The sequence below is a fragment of the Paramormyrops kingsleyae genome, chromosome 12 (genome assembly GCF_048594095.1).
Source record: "Paramormyrops kingsleyae isolate MSU_618 chromosome 12, PKINGS_0.4, whole genome shotgun sequence".
Lineage (NCBI taxonomy): Eukaryota > Metazoa > Chordata > Actinopteri > Osteoglossiformes > Mormyridae > Paramormyrops > Paramormyrops kingsleyae.
The window spans coordinates 9,033,441-9,045,255 of NC_132808.1; the positions used below are offsets into that span (position 1 = coordinate 9,033,441).

At 39.7% G+C, this 11,815-nt stretch overlaps 1 long non-coding RNA gene across 1 annotated transcript; it reads right to left on the minus strand.

Moving 5' to 3' along the window:
• Nucleotides 1-470: 470 nt before the first annotated feature.
• Nucleotides 471-5,379, minus strand: LOC140593612 (uncharacterized). The gene is made up of 2 exons (XR_011994024.1): nt 5,222-5,379; nt 471-2,862 (listed from the first exon to the last, which is right to left on the minus strand). It is a non-coding gene; the product is annotated as an uncharacterized lncRNA (long non-coding RNA).
• Nucleotides 5,380-11,815: the final 6,436 nt, after the last annotated feature.

Genomic DNA, 11,815 nt, shown 5'->3' on the forward strand with positions numbered 1-11,815 from the left:
CCCCTGCAGAGATCCTTAATGCAAGATGGGCAATCCCCTGTACTATACAGATCATAGAAATAAATCACTGCAATGTTTAAAAAAAACGCAGCATTTCAAACACAAATGTTTTCTGGTATCAAACTGCCCCAGATGGGATGTTTTTGTTTATAGCATAATTCTCCATAGACACTCTATGGAAGTCCGAGGTTTCTGAGATGCTGGGAACACCATGTCTGGCACCAAAAATGACACTACTAGCAATAAAAATAAAACCACTTTGATCATAGATCTTTTGAGACTTAGCCATACAAAAAGTGAACCTCTTCACCATGTCTACATACTACATTTATTCACCTGCAGCCATATGATTTGCCGTTTGTAGGAGTAGGAGTAGGAGTAGGAGTAGGAGTAGGAGTAGGAGTAGGCCGTTCATGTTTATGAGGTGGTGCACCTAATAAAGTGTATGTAAAAATTCTTAGAATTCCAAATTATTGAATAATACATTTATTATATTTAGAATGAATCCATCCATCTTCAAACTGCTTGTTCAGTGCAGGTTCCAGGGGGTAGGATGGCAGAACAGACATGCACACGCTTGCAACACATGCAATTATGCTTCATCATATAAAAAACAGAAGGAATTTATAATAAATAATCTTGCATATTGTATCGGACATGATAAGTGGATGAGCACAATGTTATTTTATGTTGTTGTGTCAAATGAGGTAAATAAATTTATTTTGGGATCAATAAAGTATTTATCTAACCTTCTAAATATACAATATAATATGAGAAGTTTCCATGTTCAAATTCTGTAAACACAGAAATATTTGAAAACAGATTCTTTTCTATCAAATCATATATAATATATTTATTGGAGGAATGAATATGCTCAGGCAGCTCAGTGTGGCTGTAATTTCAATAATCTTGCTATAACCTACTTACTCTCAAATCCTTATTACCCACAACATTATCCTACTTCAGACTGGCAGAAATTGCTAGATCAGTAGTCATGAAATGAAAATTGATCTGAATCTTGATTAATCTGTCAAATACATTAGATTATACATAAATTCAAACATACATATGTTTTTACAGTTAACAGAAAAAAAATATTTAGAGACTTGTTTTAACTTGAGCCTGCTGTATACTGAGAAGAATTTTTCATTGTCACTGTACCTTCATGTTCAGCCATTTAGCAAATTAAACAATCCCTTCAATTAGGGGACTTATTCATTGAAATTCTAGAGTGGAAGTGAAATCATTACTACTATAACAAATTGCCTGAATTTTATTTCTGAAGAAAGCTAACATAAAAAGCAATTATTTCAGTTTCATTTTTACGACCCAAAAGTCTCATTCATAATAAGAAAACTATATTTATGGTCTACATGTGGAATTTCTTTGACAAAATTTTGCTGCTGGCATTTTTAAATTGAGACTTTTTCAAATTTCTAATCCAAGTTTCATTTGAAATACAAAGAGTTTTTCACATACACAACAAAATCCAAACAACTGTAACATCACAATGTGTATTTTTTGTATCATGCTGAATGATGGGGTGGAAGCAGTGTTGGGGAGTATCTTATTACAATATGCGATGCTAACTTAACTACTTTTTTCAGTATCTTATCAATAGTGTAGCTTCTTTTAAAACGTTGTAGCATTTGCTGAAACCAACAATTTTTTTTAAATAGCGTCATTCCAGGGCAGTATGTGGCTCAGTTGGCTAAACCTGCGTGCCTGTAATCACAAGGTCACTGATTCAAACCCAGCCTCAGCGTGTCTATGGGTCCTTGAGCAAGACCCTTAACCCCCAGCTCCCTGGACACCCCAACAGGTGGCTGCCCTTCTCAGACAGCTTGCTCTACAAAGAGCAAGTTGAGGGAGGCATAAAAAAGAATTTCCCCACGGGGACAATGAAGGACCAATTATTATCAGTGGGTATAAGCTACATCTTTAAAAAAGATCTTTGTCAAATTACGACCAGTGCCATTTATGTGGCAAATATGTGGCCATGACTGCTGCGCCGCAATAGAACAGTATGACTAAAAGATAACGTATTTTTTTTATACAGTATAAATTACATATAATTTTGCACAAGATTTTTTCATATTAAATTAAAGGGCCAACTTCCAAACAAATCGACGGGTCATTTGGAACAGATCGACGGGACACCTTGTGGAAGGTCACCATAATGCCCACCACCACCACCGCCACCACCACCGTGAAGGAAACCACACCTCCTATGATGTACATGGTGCTGCTGTTCTGCTGCGGGTGTGAGTCAGATTGTTGGCCTGGTGGTGGGGTTGCAGGTGGTTGTGTGTTGGCCCACACAGGAGAGTCGTAGTTCTTGCAGGACTCCTGGTCCAAGCAGCTGCTCTGGTGCTCACAGCAGAAGCGGAAGTGGCAGGTCCCACAGCAATATATGTATGTGCTTTTGCTGCAATTGAAGGTCAGATCATATTGGCCCATCACATCATAGTAACCTTTGCACCTTTCCCCAAGTGGCGGCTTTAGAGCATCGGCTGTCATGTTCCTGGGGAGCATGATTTGCGGCAAAGGTTTCGGTGGAATCTCAGATATTTTCATGGCCAGCTCCGAATTGCCAGCAGACTTCATTCTTTGCTTGTTACCGTGGCTGGTAAAAAGTACAAAAGTTGCACTGCTTGGACTCCCATGTGCTGCCTGATGCTCAGTGGAGCTCGTCACCATAGCAATGACAGGAGAAAACATCAAAAAAAGAACTACAGAACACATCCTGTGACAGGCAATTGAATTCATTTTTGTAAATCAAAGTTCAAGGTGTCCAGTGTTCCAGATGTTGACTTTATGCTGTGCAGCTCTCTCCACTCAGTCTGTTAGCTATAGCATCACCTGCAAAAAGAGACTGAAGTATCAGCCCACACTGCAAAGTGCTGAGAAAACAGTTATCTAATGAACAGGGAAATGTGGGAGTGCATGTAAACATCAAGTGGAAGGGCTGGGATCCGTGAAGAACTGCTGTTTTGTCCAAGCTTCGTAAAAAGACATGAAAACAACAGCGAAACCGTGTACAAATCAGCGCGCGACAGGGGAAACATAGGGAAACTGAATTGCCCGGAACACCGGAAACGCAGCTGTCATAAATGGTCGTAGCACAGCAAAACAACTGCTTTATGGAAGTTCTGCCGGTTTTTTGTGAATCACTGTGACGGTCGCCTCGCCCTTCCCTAACGCCGCTCGCCCCCCGTCTCCTGAATATTAAGTTATAGGTCTGTATCCTTTCGGTTTGTATGTGTCATGTTGTCCGGTTTTTCGCGTATCCCGTGTTTTGTTTCGAGTCTGCCGTGTCTTTGTTTCCCCTTCTCTCTTTCCTCTCTGTGTTTACGGCGCACTTCCGGGTTCCGGCTCCCTACGTATCGCGTCTTCCTCGTTAGTGTTTGCATGTGTGTCTTTTCCTAGCACAAAACCTGGACTGAAAATATACTTGAATAGTTCAACTTCAAGTATGATTAGAGTAAGAATAACTTCTTACTTTTTCATATTTCTGCAGGTTTTATATTTCAAACAATGTTACTGTACTGTATCAGGTTTGTTTTTTTATATTACAGATGTATCTCAGTCTACGTCAGTTTTATTTATGTTTACAAAACACTGCACATATTTTAAAAACACTTTATTTTCCATGGTTGTTGACATGTTTAAAATAAAAATGTTTAAATGTAATATATTTTTCTCCTGGTCTTTATTTTAAATGGGTCATAAAAAATGTCAATAATTATCGATATCGACCGATATGAAACACTCATATCGTGATACAGTTTTCAGTCATATCGCCCAGCCCTAGAAGAGAGCCATCCCAGATTTACCCACCATCATGAGAAAGACTCTGACCAAAAAGGACCTTACAGCTTTTTCTTGTTGAAGATTTGCTGGTTCAGTTCAGACTGTTTCTGAAGATTAGAAAGCTGAGTTCCTGGTGATTTTTTCCCCTGATATGTGGGAAGAAAAACTCTAGGAAACGTACAGGGCACATCTCCTGAGTGGTATATATTTTAAAAAGATAGAGGTGTATTTGATTGCTGGTCCTGCCCTTGGATGGTTAGCATATGTGGAAAGGTGTCAGGACCTTACAGCTTTTTCTTGTTTTATGTTGAAGTTTTGCTGGTGTTACAGACCTCAAACATGAGTCGCCTGTATACAGAATATGTGTCCTGTTTCATACAGGAAAGAACAGACAAAAATCATCTGTTGTGTTCACTCAGCGGGCTGGTAGAGCTGGTCTTAGAGGAATGTCTTACGAGGAGAGGTTAGCGGAACTGAATCTATTCAGCCTTGAGCAAAGGAGACTAAGGGGGGATATGATTCAGGTCTATAAGATTCTAACGGGTCTGGATGCTGTTCAGCCAAATGACTATTTCAATATTAGTCTAAATACTAGAACTCGTGGCCATAAGTGGAAATTAGCGGGAGAACATTTTAAAACAAATTTGAGGAAGCACTTCTTTACACAGCGTGTAGTCAGAGTATGGAATAGTCTTCCTGCCAAATCAGAGCTGGATAAGATTTTAACAACTCTGAGCTATTAGCTAAGTTCTCCCCAAACGAGCTTGATAGGCCGAATGGCCTCCTCTCGTTTGTAAATTCCTTATGTTCTTATGTTCTTATCCTCTATCTGAGGGCTTTTTTTATTTCTCTCCACCATGCAACATATAACATCCAATACACATCAATACTCCACAGTTAACTTACTGCTACTATCACTTGCATTTAACACACATACATTCCCACATAGGTCATTCCCATTAGTGGATAAACTCTTACTGTGTACTCACACACACTCTACTCATGCTGCTTTAATCAGCCCCCTCTGTTTCTTTTAAGCTAGCTTGGCACAGCTTCTCTCTACTGCCTGAACACTTAAAGTGATTACTGTTTCAACAGTCAGTCTTTTTAACCAAGCACAACTTAACATTTAACCTTTTAGTCTCATTAACACTTTACAATGAATTAATTAAAGAACAAAATCACATGAATGAAGTGAAATAGAAATATCCAGGAGCTATATACAAACAAACAAAAACTTCATCAGTACGGCTGCCATCTTATCTCCCGACGGCAAAATAAACTTTAGCGCCGTGCCCCATAAAGTTCCCAACAAACCGTTTCTATTTCTAACTTTTCTCTTACAATCCCCCAAAGACATTAGAAGTCATTTCATCCACATTGCGGTGAATTCAAACACAATACTAACCTGTTTCATACAGGAAAGAACAGACAAAAGTCATCTGTTGTGTTCACTCAGCGGGCTATCCTCTATCTGAGGGACGGAAGCCCAGCTTTGTTCACCACAACTACTGCTAAGTTTCGAGGATACTCCCTCTTGTGGTGGAATTGGGGGACTGCAGCACATCAAATCCCACAAAGAAAATACATTGAAATAGTTAATTTACCCCAAAAGAAACACATAATACATAACAAATTGTGACTCTACATTTGTAGGCGTCACACTGGCTCAGTTATGACTGTTTTTGGAGATTTGGGATTGAAGGGTTAATCATTTAAGAATGCAACTAATAATTTTATAATTATATGGCCTCTAACCCAATGAAGAAAATAGACATGGGAACCGATACTAGGATGAGCTGATCTTACCCGTAAATGGGAAAAAGCAGGAACTTACAGCAAGAGAACAGGTCAGGATGACTTTGTACCAGACAGTAAGAGAACAGGAACCCAGTGGCCCGTCTGTAAATTAGCACAAAGAGGAGGTTGCGGGTACCAGGCGTATATGGGGTTTATGTACTGTGTTTTGTGTTGTTTATGCCTTGTGTATAAGGAGTGAGTATGCCCAGTGTGTCAGCGGAGAAATAGGAGTTATAAAAAAGAAAAAAAAGTACTAAGAAGAGATATAAAAAATAAAAAAAATAGAAGAGATATATAAAAAAAAAAAGTAATAAGAAGAGATATAAAAAAATAATAAGGGATAGCAAAAAAAATAAAAAATTTTTTTATTTTTTTATATCTCTTCTTATTACTTTTTTTTATATCTCTTCTATTTTTTTTTTTTATATATCTCTTCTTATTACTTTTTTATTTTTTTTTTATTTTTTTCTGATTTTTCTGACTATAATCGGCAGGGTCCCGGACCCTCTTTTTATTTACTTATTTTACGGTCCGGAACCCATTTTAAGAAACGGAGGGTCTGGGACCCCGCATAGTCTTGGGTGTGGCGACCTCCCTATTGGTTGATGAGCTGGTAGGTAAGCTGGGTTTGGAACCCGGGGAATTGAAGACCCCCAAACAAAAGGTGGGAAGAGGGAGTAAGGTCCCTCTCTGAAAGGGTTGTGAGTCCCGAGGCTCGGAGTCTCAAAAATACTAGGAGGTGTGTGATTGTGTTGATTTTGCTGGGAGTGAGAGTGTGAGGCGCGCCCTATTCAGAGGAAGCGCAGCAGTGAGTGTGAATGCAGAATTATTGTTTGTAAGGCTGTTCCATGTATTGGTGGTGTTTAATAGTAGGACATTCCACTACAATAAAAATGTGTAGGAAGTGTGGTTGGGTGAACCCTCACCCAGAGGCGAAAGCGCTGCTAGAAGAAAATAAAAATAAATAAATAATAATAATAGAATAAAAATAAATAAATAAATAAATGATAATGATAAATGATATAATAATTAGAAGAGAGAGAAAGGATTAAAGCAGAATAGAGAAGTAATATATAATAATAAATAATACTAGAAACTGCAGGCAGTTACTGAAGGGTCCAAAGGGTATGACAAGTAGGACAGGTAGGACAGGTAGGACAAGTAATAGAGCAATAACGGCAGGGGACTGGTGACCAGGAAAGTAGAAAGTCATACAGAATTAGACTGCCATAACAGGATGGAGATTTAACGTAGCTCTAATGTGACAGGAGATGTAGAGCAAACCGTAGAGGAGGGTACTAACAAGTCAGACAGAAATACAGGTCAGCAGATGTCAGACAGAACAGAACTTGTTTGGGTCAGATGGTTTGAGTAGAAGGTAGAAATCAGGATGGAGATTGTTGAGTGTTGGTCTAACAGGTCAAGAAATGTAGGACAGAATGTAGAACCCTGTGGTGTAGTGCCTGAACCTGACTGAATGCATTGTTTTGGTCAGATGGTCTGAGTAGTAGGTAGAAATCAGGATATAGATTAGTTAGTATCGGTCTAACAGGTCAGCAAATGTAGGACAGAATGTAGAACCCTGTGGTGTAGTGCCTGAACCTGACTGAATGCATTGTTTTGGTCAGATGGTCTCGGTAGTAGGTAGAAATCAGGATATAGATTAGTTAGTATCGGTCTAACAGGTCAGCAAATGTAGGACAGAATGTAGAACCCTGTGGTGGAGTGCCTGAACCTGACTGAATGCATTGTTTTGGTCAGATGGTCTCGGTAGTAGGTAGAAATCAGGATATAGATTAGTTAGTATCGGTCTAACAGGTCAGCAAATGTAGGACAGAATGTAGAACCCTGTGGTGGAGTGCCTGAACCTGACTGAATGCATTGTTTTGGTCAGATGGTCTCGGTAGTAGGTAGAAATCAGGATATAGATTAGTTAGTATCGGTCTAACAGGTCAGCAAATGTAGGACAGAATGTAGAACCCTGTGGTGGAGTGCCTTAGCCTGACTGAATGCATGGTTTGGGTCAGATGGCCTGACTAGTTGGTAGATTTAGGGACCTTCATACCTGGTCTGGTAAGTCTAGATATTACAGAGTTGCTTTTTTATACTGCCTGTGTAAACATAGGCTGTGTTGCATATTCTTAACAAAGTGCTGAGTTGCGTAGTGTCACATGTAACAGCAGTAATATCATGCTGTATCGTATTCTAGGTTATACATTTAGACAGGAGAAAGGCTAAAAGTATTGAAGGCATTATTGAAATGGAGCGCTGACTCCACCTGCTGGCCAATTTATTATAAAATTGTAATTGCTGCAGTGTACACAGCCTGAAGAAAGATTGAAGTTTGAAAGATTTGTAAAAGTCAAATGGCAGGAAAATATAAGCAGATTAAAAATATGGACTTAGATGAAGGGAAAGGTGATTAATATTTTAATTTTTAAATAAACAATAAGCAGATTTCAGCTGCATTAACAAAGGTTAGTCTTAGACAGATTAAGACAGTGGCTGTAGGGCCCCCGTTTGACCTATTGCCTCCAAACTTGGAAGGTCTTTCTGAAGTCTAGTAACACAGATGTGCGTCAAATTTTGTGAGGATTGGATGAAGCATGCCAGAGATATAGCTATTTGAATGAAATGGGCATGGAAATAGTGTGGCCAGCAGGTGGAGTCAGCGCTCCATTTTAGAAATTATATTGAATACTTTCAGGCCTTCTTATGTGTAAATTAAGTCTGATAATGTTCTATGAGGCAAATGGGTGAAAAATGAAAGTGAATAAAAAATATGGACTAAGGTGAAGGGAAAGGTAAGAATTCTTTCAAGGTTTTATGAGAAATAAGGACATTTCAGCTGAATTTGCTAAGGTGGGTCTTAGACATATATGGACAGTGGCTGTAGCGCCCCCGTTTGACCGATTGGCACCAAAATTGGAGGGTCTGTCTGAGGTCCCTTACTACATTAGCCGGTCAAATTTGATGAGGATTGGATGAAGAATGCCTCAGATTTAGCTGTTTGATTGAAATGAGCATGGAAATGCTGTAGGTTCAGTGTGGCTGGTGGCCATACTGTACAGGCAGGTGAAGTTATCTTTATAAATTATACATAAGGGCAGTGTCCTGATTGATCTACTACCAGAATGACCTACTTCGGCTGGACATTGCAGTAGTGATAGTAATATGTTATTTATTAAGTTTTTAAATATGACAAGGGAATGCAAATGACTATCATGCGACATTGCATATATCTTGATTTGGCATGAATCACTGAAATTGCTGGACAAATGATTTTAACCAGTGAAATGTCACTGGATCAACAATTAGATAAATGTAAGATGAACTGATTTTGCAGGTTTACACAGACATGTTATGTTGCTGTAGCGCCCCTGTTTGACCGATCGGCACAAAATTTGGAGGGCCCTTCCGCAGTAATGTCTTACATTATGGATTTAAGTTTGGTGATGATTTGGTGAGACATGCCTGAGATATAGCTGTCTGATTGAAATGGGCGAGGCACCAGTACAGTCAGGGTGTCCCTGGTGGCCATACCTTACCGAAAGTTTATGTTTTTTCTGTAAATCTTTAAAAGGACTGTCTCCTGATTATAATGACAACAGACTTATGTAGATTGGCCGAAAATCCTAGGAGATGAATGAAAAAGCCTGTTTTTATAAAAATATAAATTGTGCAAAAACGCAAAGATGAAGAGAAAAGCTCTATATGTTGTTTGATTTGTCATGACATAGTGGATTAGACTGGCAATAAATTTCAACTGTAGGCATGACAGTTCTGCAGATATAGGCAGAAATGTAAATCAGGGCACTGTAGCACCCCCATGTGGCTCAGTGAGGTGTCCTTTGTATAGTGGGCTGCGGGTCGTAGGCCAAATATACCACCAAAAGTTGGTCTTGATTGGTCATTGATAAGCCTGTCAAATGGCTGCTCGATTTTGATTGGCTGATGGCGGCCACTCTTTAAGCAATAATGACTGCCATTGTATGTGACTGACCTCAGGCTGGGCCCTAGTACATATCTGCCAAATTTCAGTTTGATTGGCCAAGGCAGTCAGGAGATATTGCCAGTTTTTAGTTGTAGCGCCCCCTATGGACGAAATGCAGCCCGCCTTGGACCGTGTCCCCAGAATGGTGTAGGGAGGTAGCATTTCAAATTTGGTCAAGGTAGGCCAAGGCACGGCCAAGTTATAGCCGTTAGACCAAAACGGGCCAAATTTGGATATTGTTTGGGCATGGCTAATGGCCGTAGGATATAAAAATGTCTGAATTTTGTTAATGATTCTTGATCAGCTGAGAATTCTGATTCGTCTGACACCTCATTTGTCTGATTTGGTAGGACAAGCTTTGACTGTAAGGAAAAAGTATGATTTGCAAATTATGCAAATTAGCAAAAAATCTAAGTAGGCGGAGCTTCATGGTCCCATTGACTTTTTGGTAGGGCATGGCTGTCTGCATCAGTAGAAAAAAGAATTTCGAACGTAGGACAAACAGGACAGGAGATATCGTCCAAAACGCGTTGGGGGGCGCTACGGCGCCCCCCTTTGGCTGAGTCGGACGGGTCGGACACGCTGAGTAGTGGGTAGGAATTGCAATCATCCTACCAAATTTGGTCGGCCTAGGACTTACGGTTTAGGCTGGGCATTCAGTTTTACAGCAGAAAAATAATAATAATAATAAAAGAGAAAAATCCTAAGAAAAACAATAATGGTCCATAAGGACTTCGTCCTTTGGACCCTTAAATATACAGATCCAGCCGCTTAAAATTTCCCCAGTTTCCATGACAGGTCCTTGACAGGACCTTGACTGGCTCTTGGCTGGTCCTTGACTGTAATGAGATCCCCCACGATGATGTAATGAAAAAGGGGGCCGGCATGATCCACCCCTCAACTCTCTGTGTGTAAAGTACTTGCAATGATTTATCCATCCACCAGGGAGAGCAGTGATCTGAAGTGACTTACCTGAAATCAGGTAAGATACCTGAATCAGGTATTGTAACTCCACTGCAAAAAATGAAAATCTAAGCAAGTACAATTTTCCTATATTTAAACAAAATTCCAATTTCATTAATAAACTCACTACACTGCAATAAATGGCCTGTGAAATTTAGAAATAGTTTCTGTTGTGAGGCAAAGATGGCCCAAAACTGTCAAAATGTGTTTTTAGTCAGTTTATTGATGAAATTAGAATTTTATTTTACTTCCCTCTTTGGAGATGAGGCGGTCCCAAGATATGTCCAATACAATAATTACAGGCCTAAACAAAGTATTAAGACTGATATTGTCAAGCAATTAGAGGTACAGTATATGAAAATTAAACAGATTTGAAGCCCATTAAGCTTGTTTGGCACAAGATGAAAGATTTCATCCGCAAGGAGGCCAAGCCAGGTACAAAGCAGCAGTGTGTCCAAGAGTTATTTTGGGAGAAGAGAGTGACCCAAGATGTGTGTGACAGACTAATTACAGGTCTAAACAAAGTAATAAGGTTGACTGTGGAGAATAAAGGTGGACGGAGTGGAAAATGGAAAAAAAACATATGGATCTGTACTGTGCTGGAATAAAACAGACACACTCCTTAGTGTGTTCTTTCTTTCTGTCTGGCTAACAGCCGGATAGGCTGCTGGTGGCTGCGCATTCACGGAGGGGAGGGGGGGGGGTTCTCACAATGATGTGTGAATGTGTCATTAACTTCTCTGCTTGGCCACAATGAAACAATGAGACAGATGAGACAGATGTTTGAAGGGGTGAAGGTGAAGTTGTTTCTTTAACCTAAGAAACACTGCTTTCAGATCATAAGAACATAAGAACTATACAAACGAGAGGAGGCCATTTGGCCCATCAAGCTCGCTTGGGGAGAACTGAACTAATAGCTCAGAGTTGTTAAAATCTTATCTAGCTCTGATTTAAAGGAACCCAAGGATTCAGCTTGCACTATGTTATCAGGAAGACTATTCCATACTCTGACTATCAAGCCAGTCGGTTAAATAGACACTACTAAACAGTCATTACACACTACAGGGAAAAAAATTAAAACACCACCAGTCAAAACTGTTGTTGGCATGTAAATTAGAAACCAGAAGACTATAGTGAAAAAAAGTATGTTCGTCTACCAAAAACATTTATACACTGTATAGTCATGACTGACATGCTGAGGCTGGGTTTGAACCAGTGACCTGGGGAACACAAGCACACAGGCTT